This window comes from Bufo gargarizans, unplaced genomic scaffold (genome assembly GCF_014858855.1).
Source record: "Bufo gargarizans isolate SCDJY-AF-19 unplaced genomic scaffold, ASM1485885v1 fragScaff_scaffold_625_pilon, whole genome shotgun sequence".
NCBI lineage: Eukaryota > Metazoa > Chordata > Amphibia > Anura > Bufonidae > Bufo > Bufo gargarizans.
Genome location: NW_025334151.1, coordinates 265629 through 278610, shown reverse-complemented (window position 1 = coordinate 278610; position 12982 = coordinate 265629). Strand labels below are relative to the sequence as shown.

Sequence of the window (12982 nt, the reverse complement as noted above, 5' to 3'; positions counted from 1 at the left end):
AATCTATATACGTTCTTCAGGTAGTTGAAAATAGTCTGGTTGGCAAGCTTCTGGTCACGTAGCTTGTTGAAGAAAACGTTGACTTTTTCTATGCCTCTCACAAATTCCAGGCTGACCTTGTGTGGGTTCATGGAATAAAGGAATCTCAACACGTTTTCCGCCTCCTGAGTATAGTTTGTTACTCCCAAAGAATCTTTTAAATAGGTGGCAAAACCCTTCAGCATGGGATGATCCAATGAATGGCGACCGTATAGTCCTGCAGCCTTCATCCTTTTTCTCACGTCGACCGACCATTTTGTCTGTAGTACTCTAGATTTGTAAAGTAAAGCACATCCAGTCAGAGTGTGAAAGGCTAGACGGGCTGCTCTCTTACCCACCCAGACAATACCCCATTTGCTCGCCACTCAAGAAAAGTGTCGTAAGATGGAAAAGAGTCACAGATTTTGACGCAAACAACTGCTGAGACCAAAACTGTGATATATGCAACAAAAATTGGCATTTATATATATTTATTTATTCTTTCAATAAATGACCCCCTATGTGTATACACTAACCTCTGTGTCTATTTATCAAGGCTGATCGTACTTATATGGTCTTCTCTATCCTCCTCTTCTGTCTCCAATCGTAACTGGAAGTCTTTGTCACTATATTCTATGATATCTTCTTCATGTTCTCTTGTTTCTTCTCCTCCATCCTGGCCTTCGTGGGCTGTTATCTCTTCAGCAGGTTCTTCCACTGGAACAGAGACCATTTCTTGTTCGTTCTCCTCTATTGCTGGATTGTCCAAAACATCCTCTTCAACTTCAAATACCAATGGCTCATGTTAAATTGTTAAAATCGATAAAGAGTTGGATGGTCTCTCATATTGGATTGTGCTAATGGATGAAAAAGCCATGTGGGCATGAATGAGAAAACTGGATATACACGAGACACTAGTGAACATAGATAGCACATACCTGCCCACAGTTGGTTTGTTTAATATTAAAAAGTCTCTGTTCTCCAGGAAGGGTACCACATTTTTCAAGGAGCCAAGAGACATAATCTCTTGGTAGTCAATGGCAGTCCCTTTAGACGCAATGCTCAATGCTCATGAGTGCTTCCTTGGCCAAGGCCAACTTAGATTTTATCTCCTGGGTGCTTTTAAGCTTCAAGCATTTCCTCCTCAAGTGGGTAGAGAGCTTTCTCTGTGTCGTATAGCAGACGGGGCATATTAAAGGTGTTCGATTTAACCTAATAAAAAGAAGGACTATGTTAGGAGACTATATGCTTTAAAGAAATTGACTGGTAAAATGGATGTTCACTCCCAATGAATGTTCTAAATAGGACTCAAAACCCTTCAACATGGGATGATCCAACGAATTGCAATATATAGTCCTGCAGCCTTCGTCCTTTTTCTCACGTTGACCGACCATTTTGTCTGTAGTACTCTAGATTTGTAAAGTAAAGCACATCCAGTCAGAGTGTGAAAGGCCAGATGGGTTGCTCTCTTACCCACCCAGACAGTGCCCCATTTGCTCGCCACTCAAGCAAAGTGTCGCAAGATGGAAAAGAGTCACAGATTTTGACGCAAACAACTGCTGAGACAAAAACTGTGATATATGTAACGCAAGATGGCATATATATATATATATATTTATTTATTTATTATTTTTTTTTTTAAATAAATGACCCCCTATGTGTAGACACTAACCTCGGTGTCTTTTTATCAAGGCTGATCATACTTATATGGTCTTCTCTATCCTCCTCTTGATTCCTTTAAATAAATATACCTTATTATTGTTTTCACATGTACTACTAATGTACCTAACAAGTATTAGAACCTTACTAACATTAAAATTGTGAACTTTCAGAAACCTCTTGAAACACTACACCTACTGTTTTATGTATATATATATATAGGTATTACAAAAACAAGGCAGCACTCCAGAATAAGGTAAAACGACCCGCTTTATTTCCCCAGTGCAACGTTTCAACTGCTCATTGCAGTCTTTCTCAAGCATAACATTTGGTGTCTCAGCATCTTCATTTATACCCACAATGCTTAGTGGGTCAATTAACAAAGTGATTTAACAATAATACAATCAACAATATAAAAGCAGTGAATTAAACAAAAAATTTTCATAATCCTTTGTGAATTTCATTTGTACTCCTGTATACAACACATAATCTTTACATCCATCGTGATATTTTATGGGCAATTGGTCAAATCGCATAATAGACCAGCTGTGTCCAATACATAAAGTGCCTCGTGCAAAAATGATAGTGATCACCTGTAAGTGCTCATTACGCGGTCAATGGCCGCATGGTTTAAAATATGTACTTACAAAGTGGAGTGTCGTAATGGCAGGCATCTCGGCGTCCCTGGGGCCTCACCGCGCATGCTCGGTATCCTGGATACCGGTGTGCACAGAGGGAAGACGCAACCGGAAGTGACGTCAATCCCGATGCGCACACCAGCATCCAGGTACCTCCCCCAAAGCACGACGAGGCTGCAGGGCGGCGCCTCACAGTTCGGCCTCCCGATCACCGTGTGGTCACGTGAATCGTTGCCTGGCAACTGGGAAGCGCTTACCCTCAACAACACGCCGGCTCCAGGGTCAGTCAGAGCACGGTAGCGAGACCTGTAATGGGAACAGGACATTGTGAGAATGATCGGATCATAGACATTATAATAAACTAGAGAAGAGTAAATAAGTCAGGATATCAAATCGCGAATATCGGAGAAACGTAGTCCTGATAGGACATAACACATCTTATGGAGAAAGGGGGGGTGGCACATAGGGATGCACCACATAAGTGATCATCCCCATACACCTAAAGGCTCATGGTGCACAAAGTGTTGTGAACACCCCATGTCCCCACGTTCCTCTTCTACCCTCCTTGCATCTCCTATACCCTTAGCTTCCTCCATTCACGACTCATCCGTTTTTTCAATGTGAAACTATGATTCAAGTTTTCAAGTATGGATCCCATTCTCTTGTTCTAGACCTAAACCGCCGAGGCAACTGCCAACATTCTCCTCCACCATGAAAATAACTTGAGAAGTAGAAATATCCTTTTAGGATCCCAATAGTCCTAAAAAGAAAAATAGAGTTAGATAGAATACATTAATTGATTAAGACACCAACGGTGATCACATATCCAATTTGGTAAACAAAACAAAACCCCGCAGGGAGGTACAAGAGGACCCAATATTCTATATAATATTCCACTTAAAGTCCACATTTAGACCTTTAGGTTTGAGTGACTGAAGGCGATGTATCCACCGCAATTCCCATTGTTTAAGGGTCACTGTGCGGTCGCCGCCTCGTCTACCCCTTTGAACCTGGTCTATAATCATGCATTTAAGGTCTTTCTCAGTATGGCCATACTCCACAAAGTGCTTAGGGACTGGTAGGTCCAATCTTTTACGCCTTATCGAAAATCGCTGGTTATTTAATCACGTTTTCATGTCACATGTGGTCTCCCCTACATAGAGGAGACCACATGGACATTTCAACACGTAAATAACAAACGTGCTGTCACACGTTAGATAATGGCGGATGTCATATTGTACACCAGTTTCTGGATGTGTAAACACACTACCCCTGATCATATATGTACAGTTCACACATGTGAGGCACGGGAAACAACCCGTCCTCTTTGCACCAAGAAATGTTTGTACCTTCTTTTTGATGGGGACATCGGCCCTCTCCAGTCTGTCTCTCAGATTGGTTGGCCGTCGATATGACAGAAGGGGAGGTCTCGTTAGTATCTCTATCTTGGGAAAATTACTCTGCAAGATAGGCCAGTGTTTTTTTAAAATACTGACTATATCTTTACTTTGTTCTGAGTAAGTGCTTACAGAAGGGATCTGCTTAGGTTTTGGTCTCCTTTCCTCCTCCTGCGGTTGTTGAATTCTCTTCAGATGTCTCGCTAGGTTTTTTTGCGGGTACCCCCTCTGCCTAAACTTATTGACCATTTGTCCATATCTGGCGGTTAGGTTTTTTGGATCCTGCACGATTCTCCTCACGCGCAGTAGTTGGCTGCGCGGCAGGGAATCAATACAGGGTCTAGGATGACAGCTTTCATACCGTAGTAACGTATTGCAGTCTGTGGATTTGGTGAAGATATCTGTTGATAGTCTATCACCAACAATAGACACCATTGTATCGAGGAACTGGAGTGTGTTAATGTGAATACAATCTCACTGTCCATGTTATTCAAATAGCAGTGAAAATGTTCCAGGGATTCTACGTCCCCTCGCCAAATGAGGAAGATGTCGTCTATGTATCGCCACCACCCCAGTACCTGACTGAAGTGGTGGGACACATAGACAAGATCCTCCTCGAGTGACGCCATAAATACATTTGCATACGTGGGGGCCACATTGGACCCCATTGCGGTCCCACGTAGTTGCAGAAAAAACTGCTCCCCAAACATAAAATAATTCTGTCTAAGGACCAGATTCAAAAGTTGGATGATAAATTCACAACACACTCCTGAATAGTCACTATGTTCCAAACATCTCCTGACCGCATTAACTCCCCTTTCGTGATTTATAGAGGTATAGAGACTGGTGACATCAAAAGATGCCACCAGACATCCATCGGGTAATCTTACTGAGGAGATTTTTTCCAAAAAATCCTCAGTGTCCCTAATATAGGACTTTGTATTAATGGCATAATTGCGAAGTATGCGGTCCAAGAAGATTAAAACATGTGAACAGATCGAGTCTATGCCCGATACAATGGGTCTTCCAGGGGGGTTTGTTAGGGACTTATGTATTTTTGTCAATACGTAAATCAACGGTGTACGTGGATTTTCAATGAGCAAAAAATTATATACACCGTCATCAATGATCCCATGATCACGTGCCAGGTCCAAAACATTTTTGACTTTTTTAATATATTCAAATTTTGGATCCCCTGGCAGTTCCCTGTACACATTCTGATCATTAAGTTGTCTTCTAATTTCATCCATATACCAGGACGTGTCCATGACAACAACCGCACCGCCCTTATCGGCCAGTTTTATGGTGAGGCTGTTGTCATGGCATAACTCGTCCAAAGATCTTATGTCAGCTGAGGTCATATTAGGATGTTGCAGAGGTGTATCAAGGACCCTAGATTTCAGTCCACTGATATCCAATGTCACAGCCTTGATGAATGTTTCAACCGTATGATGGTTGATCTGTGGCATGAAGTCACTCTTGGGTAACAGATTAACCCGTCCCAGAGTGAGTTCAGATCCACCAATCGTCGATCCATGGTCAGCTGGGGGTGGATGTTCAGAAAACCAAATTTGTAATTTGATACTTCTGAATAGACGCTGCATATCCACCTCAAGCTGAAACCAATCGACCTTTGTGGAAGGGCAAAATGACAAACCTTTTGACAATAAGGCAATCTGTGCATCAGATAGTGTGACCGAAGACATATTTACCACAGTTGGTTTGGAAATTGGAGACTCTTCCACCCCTACTGTTTGCCCCCTTTGCGGCGTGTCGTTTGCTTCTGCGGTCTCTGATTTTTGAAGTTTTTGAAATTTTCTCCATTTGTGATGCTTCCTCCCTCCTCGTCTGGTTCTTTTGGTATGGGTCCCTGGTCTAAAAAAGGCATTGATGAGGTTGATGCAGTATCCACTATGGGAACCGTTGTAATATTGTTTTGTTGTTGTTGCAGCTGGTATTGGTTGGGTTGTTGTTTCCTCATTGTAGAGCGATATTGTGGCATCTGCCTCCTTTGTATATCTTCCTGCCAGGTGTATATTCTTCCTCTGGCATAATCCTCAGAATCACGGAATTTCTTTCTTTTAATGCTTTCTTGGTCTTTTACAAATCTGTCCAAATATTGGGTACAATTTTGGTCATACTGATTCCATTCCTCTGTATTAAGTAGTGATTGTAGTGCAGTTTTAGTTTTCAGATGTCTCTCCTTCACTTCCACCAGTTCCTGTTGCAGATACTCTAGATTGAGCAGTATGATATCAAAGGCATATTTATTTGATATCTGCACAAACTTCAGTGCACAAGCTGAGCCACCAGGGAATAAATTGGGTTTCAATTGTGAGCGAATCCCCCTGGGAATTCTATGTTCTTTATAATACTGACCCAAAGTCATAAGGTGCAAGTCCATGGAAGCTATTTTTTGGGCATCAGCTTCATATTGTTTTTTGAGGTCAACAGTGGTGGGAGTAGATAAAAATTGGGGATCACTCACCAGACCCTGTAGGATTCTGTCTTCATCCTCCTTGGTGTATGTGAACACATCGGGGGGGTCCATGTTGTAGTCAAGAATTAAAGTGGCAGTGCAAAGCTGTCCAAGTCCAATTAATAAAGTGCAAAGAGAGAGCAGCAGCACTGTGCAGATGAAGTCGGGTGCAAAATCCTCTGACCTTAGGCTGTTCGGTCAATATGGTTGTAGGTATTGCAAAATACCAAATATCCATAATATCTCTGTAATTAAATGAGATCTAACGTTGAAACCACTTGATCTTACCGGATCTAACGAAGGCCTATTAGTCTGCATCAAATTTTACCTGAAAATTGCATGTGGGGGGGCTAGCCCTCCCTCATTAATCACTTAATAAGTCTGCAATTATGTGAGATCTAACAAAACAACTAGTTGATCATACCTGATCTAACAAATATCTTCCAAAATAGCTAATTGTTTGGTCAATTTTTTGATAAGGGGGGGCTGATGACGGGTTAGCCCCCCCTGCAAATAACTGTTAAATATCTCTACTTCTGTATGAGATCTAACGCAAACAACAATTGATCCAACCTCATCTAACAAAGATCTAACCAACTGCACATATTTTGTTCAAAAATTTTGATATGTGGGGGCTAACACGGCTGAGGTGGAAGTTTGTAGTTTAAATCACCAGGATGAACCCTACCAGGCAGCAGGTCTGCTTTACTAGGGCTGATCCTGTTGCCAGAGCCTCTTTAAAGGGTTTTGGCAAGAATTTGAATTGGGCAGCTGGGCTTAGGGCTGGAAATGGGCACCGTTCTGCAGTTCAGGAAGGAGACCGGGGCTCGGCTCACCCTAGCATTATAGTGCACCCCAGCACCCCACAGTATGCAGTATAGCACCCTATAGTACCCCATTATCGTGAACGGGATATGGCAGGCAGTGATGGCCAGTTCACCATGTTCGCCCGCCAACACATGCGAGCTGCCATCTTAACTCACAAGTCCGGCGAGGCACAGGTCAGCGGGAGCAGGCAGTGCCAAGAACAGCCGCTGGGGCCTTCATCGGGCTGTTCTTGGAACTGCCTGCTCCCGGTGACCGCATTTGTCTCAGACCGGCTCGCAGCACAGGTATGGACTTACCTGTGCCTCACCGGACTTGTGAGTAAAGATGGCAGCTCGCATGTGTTCGCAGTCGAACACAACTGGCCATCACTGATGGCAGGTGCCAGCGGTGTTCAGCATATGCGATATCTGTCTATTCTGTTATTCTGCTGGAACAGAATACCAAAATCTGATCACAAGTGGTTACCTGGCCTTACCCGATGAATTGTGCCCGCTGCTGATTTGTATTCTAGTTAGAATGATGCCTCCAGTTATGCCCCCAATGTAAAATAATGCCCCCTTTAGTGCCCCCCCCCAGTTAGAATGATGCATCCAGTTTTGCCCCCATGTAAAGATGATAATACCCCTTTAATGTGTGTGCAGCTGGCAGAGCGCAGTCAGGGCCTGGGGCGGATCTTCACAGAGCTGGACTGGAGTCTGGACTGGTGACGCTGCTGGATCAGGTCTGGACTGGTCAGTCTGGTCACAGTGCGATGCCTGATGGCAGAGGAACAGGACAGGAACATTTTAGACAGCTTTCAAACTAGTGTTTTTCTTTTCCGGCACTGAATTCCGTCAAAAGGGCTCCATGCCGGAAAATAACTGATCAGGCATATCCCCTGCATTCTGAATGGAGAGCAATCCGTTCAGGGTGCATCAGGATGTCTTCAGTTCAGTCAATTTGACTGATCAGCAAAAGATAAAACCGTAGCATGCTACGGTTTTATGTCTGGCGAAAAAAACTGAAGACTTGCCTGAATGCTGGATCCGGCCTTCCGGTCTATGCATGCGTAGACCGGAGAAAAAAAAGGTGACACCGGAAAGACGGATACGGCATTTCAATGCATTTTTATGACTCATCAGGCATTTTTAAGACTAATCCGGATCCTAATCAGTGTTACTAATGCCATCAGTTGGCATACGTTTTGCCGGATCCGGCAGGCAGTTCCAGTGACGGAACTGCTGGCCGGATCACTCTGCCGCAAGTGTGAGAGTAGCCTTACAAAGTGCAGACATAGAAACTACAGGATGTAATCCAGTCACAACTGATGTTTCTCTGACTGCTGCAGAACCTCCTTATACACACCTCAGCTGCTGCAGAACCTCCTTATACACACCTCAGCTGCTGCAAAACAAACATCCCAATGCGCTCCCTCGCTGCTGCAGAACATCCCAATGCGCTCCCTCGCTGCTGCAGAACATCCCAATGCGCTCCCTCGCTGCTGCAGAACATCCCAATGCGCTCCCTCGCTGCTGCAGAACATCCTAATGCGCTCCCCAGCTGCTGCAGAACATCCTAATGCGCTCCACAGCTGCTGCAGAACATCCTACTGCGCTCCACAGCTGCTGCAGAACATCCTAATGCGCTAGACTAGATGGGCCAAATGGTTCTTATCTGCCGACACATTCTATGTTTCTATGTTTCCCCAGCTGCTGCAGAACATCCTAATGCTCTCCCCAGCTGCTGTAGAACATCCTAATGCACTCCCCAGCTGCTGCAGAACATCCTAATGCGCTCCCCAGCTGCTGCAGAACATCCCAATGCGCTCCCCAGCTGCTGCAAAACATACCAATGCGCTCCCCAGCTGCTGCAGAACATCCTAATGCGCTCCCCAGCTGCTGCAGAACATCCTAATGCACTCCCCAGCTGCTGCAGAACATCCTAATGCACTCCCCAGCTGCTGCAGAGCATCCAAATGCACTCCCGAGCTGCTGCAGAACATCCTAATGCGCTCCCCAGCTGCTGCAGAACATCCTAATGCACTCCCCAGCTGCTGGACAACATCCTAATGCACTCCCCAGCTGCTGCAGAACATCATAATGCGCTCCCCAGCTGCTGCAGAACATCCTAATGCGCTCCCCATCTGCTGGACAACATCCTAATGCGCTCCCCAGCTGCTGCAGAACATCCTAATGCACTCCCCAGCTGCTGCAGAACATCCTAATGCGCTCCCCAGCTGCTGCAGAACATCCTAATGCGCTCCCCAGCTGCTGCAGAACATCCTAATGCACTCCCCAGCTGCTGGACAACATCCTAATGCACTCCCCAGCTGCTGCAGAACATCATAATGCGCTCCCCAGCTGCTGCAGAACATCCTAATGCGCTCCCCATCTGCTGGACAACATCCTAATGCGCTCTCCAGCTGCTGCAGAACATCCTAATGCACTCCCCAGCTGCTGCAGAACATCCTAATGCACTCCCCAGCTGCTGCAGAACATCCTAATGCACTCCCCAGCTGCTGCAGAACATCCTAATGCGCTCCCCAGCTGCTGCAGAACATCCTAATGCACTCCCCAGCTGCTGCAGAACATCCTAATGCGCTCCCCAGCTGCTGCAGAACATCCTAATGCACTCCCCAACTGCTGCAGAACATCATAATGCACTCCCCAGCTGCTGCAGAACCTCCTTATACACACCCCTCAGCTGCTACAGAACCTCCTAACACACACCTCAGCTGCTGCACAACCTTATAATACACATTTCCACTTCTGCAGCACATCATAATCTGATGCTAGAGAACATATAAAGCTTAAATCCCTTCTGTGTTAAGGCCTCATTTGAGGATCAGGTCATAAATGCTGGGCACAATTTTATAGCTTAGATAGAAAGCCGTCAGATCTCATCAGAGTCAGTGGGATCCGTCAGGTGTAGTTGTCCATGAACTGCCAGATCCGGAACTACGGTGATTTTCGTTTTTGTGCTCCTATTGACAGAGCGGAGCAGTGAACATCGCCAGCACAGATGTGAACAAGGCCTAAGGGTACTTTAACACTTGCGTTGTGAGGATCCGGCATTCATTTCTGTTGCCGGAAGTGCATGCCGGATCCGTCAAAACGCATATAAACATTTTAATTTTTTTTCGCCTGATCCGGTACTCCGGCGCCATAAGTAAATACCGGACCCGGATATCCGTATGACAATGCACATCGTTTTTTTTTTTTTTTGGATCCAGAGTACGGATCTGTCCAAACAGCGGATCCGTCTATTCTGTTGTCATACGGTTTTAAACAGAATGACGGATCCGGTATTCAAGTTTTCAAACATCAAACAAAATCAATTCATATGCAAATAATACAGTGGCTCTAAAAGGCAAGCGAAGATCACTTACCCTCAGAAGCTCACTCTGAAGACTGCAAAGATGATGCCGGACCACCTTCACTTTGGCTTTCATGCTCTAATCCTTGTTTCCAGATGGAGAAGACGTCTCAGAGCCAGACAGCGTCGCTATTGGGTGCATCCAATAACCTCTGCAAGAGTAACAGAAGGAGCCTTTGAAGTTGTTTTTTTCAGAATTGAGGAATTATCCTGAAAAGTTTAAGAATTACATAAGGGGGTACTCCCATCTTGCTACTTTATCCTTACCTGCAGTCACTCTTCTCTTCACTTCCTGGTTTTCTGCAGATAAGGCTGGGCGGGCTTAGGCAGCTAGAGCAAAGCCTGGCCACACCTCCTTATGACATCACAGGCAGCCTGCAGTGTCTGATTCCTGCCACCCCTGCTGGGGATTCTGTAGTCTATACAGTTTTACACACAAAACCCCATTCTGAGCAGCAAAACATTAATTCCATACTATACATCAGCCCAAAAGCATGTCAGCTTGTAGCCAAATGATCTGTGCTTGTGCCTCCCCTAAAATAATACCATCCCCCACCCGCCAGCACGGTACTTTCACACTATTCTTTTTCGGCATAGAGTTCCGTCATAGGGGCTCAATACCGGAAACAAAACGCATCAGTTTTATCCCCATGCATTCTGAATGGAGAAGCATCAGTTCAGGAGGCATCAGGATGTCTTCAGTTCAGTCTCTATGACTGTTCAGGACTGGAGATAATACCGCAGCATGCTACGGTTTTATCTCCGGACAAAAAAAATTAACACTTGCCTGAATGTATTAGTGCCGGGCACGGCATTCAAAATACCGGAATGCCGGATCTGTCCTTCCCATCTGCGCAAGCGCAGACCGAAAAAAAAAAAATGCCAGATCCGTTTTGCCAGATGACACCGGAAAGACGGATCCGGCATTTAAATGCATTTTTCTGACTGATCAGGATCCCGATCAGTCTTACAAATGCCATCAGTTGGCATAGTCAAGTTTTGCCGGATCCGGCAGGCAGTTCCTGCGACGGAACTGCTTGCCGGATCACTCTGGCGCAAGTGTGAAAGTAGCCTTAGACCATCTATCTGTATAGATGCATATACAGCTCTGCTATATCTATATTCGCCAGTACCCTCTAGCACTCTGGCAGAACCGCTTCCAATGCAAAAGTACATAGGGACTGCAGGTGGGATAACTACATGGCGGATGATAGGTGTAGTAGTAAACAGCACTACTGCACCTAGCGTACACCATGCAGTTATCCCACCTGCAGTTCCTATGTACTTTTGGATAGGGACTGCATTTGAGCTAACTACATGGAGGATGATAGGTGTAGAAGTGAACAGCACTACTACACCTAGCGCCCATCGTGCAGTTATCCCACCTGCAGCCTCTATGTACTTTTACATACTTTTGCACACTGGACATGTGTCTCTCCACAGCAAGTTTTTCATCACCTTTCCTGAACACATAATTCTGACTCTGATAAACATTATAGGCGTCCAGTAATGGTTAAATGTGGAAGAAATAAAAATGTCCCGGCCCCTCTGAGGATTCAAAGCCAAAGTGCTCGCTCCCAACACAGAGCTGTTACCAGTCAGCCACAGCGTCTTTACTCAAATTCCAGTGCTGCCACCAGGGGCGTAGCTAGAAATGCATGGGCCCCATAGCAAAAAAAATTTATGGCCCCCCCCCCTCACATATCTATCGGGCCTCCCACCACCCCTTCCAGAGCTCCCAGGCAAACACCCATCCTAGATCTCCCACCGCCATGAGCACAGAAAAGTCAGAGGAAAAAACTAATAAGTATATGAACCTTTTAATTCAAAATTGAAAACCATTCAGTAACTGATAAAGTGGCCAATCTGAAACATGAAGAACTGGAAAAAAATAATAATTAGTAATTGTATTTACACATAAAGTGTGTGTGTGGTGGGGGCCTGGGGGATATTAGACGTACTTGTAAGACCTGTAGTTCACTAGTTGTGAAGTGTCCTCTTCGTAGTCTTTTTCATCTTCTTGATGTGTCATCATTAAATGTTACCTGTAAAGGAGAAGGGAAAGGGGAAAGCTTTAAGATTGGATCTAAACACACAATACTACCATCTGTTCTTTCATACTTACTTCAAACTGTACTTGTTATTAGCTCTTCCTCCGTGAAATTCTTTTTTAAACCCGATAAACAACAAAACACTTAAAACGTTGAACACCAAACAAACGAACATGTTGAATATGTAACCTACATTTACAAAAAAATGAATAAAAAAAATAAAAAATATTACTACATTCCTTGTACACATGTTCACTTAATTTGCCATCTCTGTGTACAGCTGCCATATAAAGAGAATGTCTAAACTCTTTGGGGTCTCCTGTCCCCCAGCCAAGAGCTGGACACTGCAAGTTAACTAAGACAGAGAATGTGTAAGCCTGTAAGAGCTGGTGGATTATTCAATTATAATATGTAGTTGTAAAAAGCTTTACAAATTGTGAAAATGAGTGCAACGCAGCTGTAAACAGTGAGGCAAGAAGAATTATCTTTAACGGTCAACGTTGAACTGAAAGGGTACCTAAAGTGTCTTATTAAACAAAACCAGTTGCCTGGCCGTCT

General features: G+C 44.6%; 1 long non-coding RNA gene across 1 annotated transcript; it reads right to left on the bottom strand.

Annotated features, from left to right (window-relative positions):
- Positions 1 to 10392: 10392 nt before the first annotated feature.
- Positions 10393 to 12602, bottom strand: LOC122922695. The gene is made up of 3 exons (XR_006387184.1): positions 12499 to 12602; positions 12335 to 12418; positions 10393 to 10525 (listed from the first exon to the last, which is right to left on the bottom strand). It is a non-coding gene; the product is annotated as an uncharacterized LOC122922695 (long non-coding RNA).
- Between the last annotated feature and the right edge of the window lie 380 nt (positions 12603 to 12982).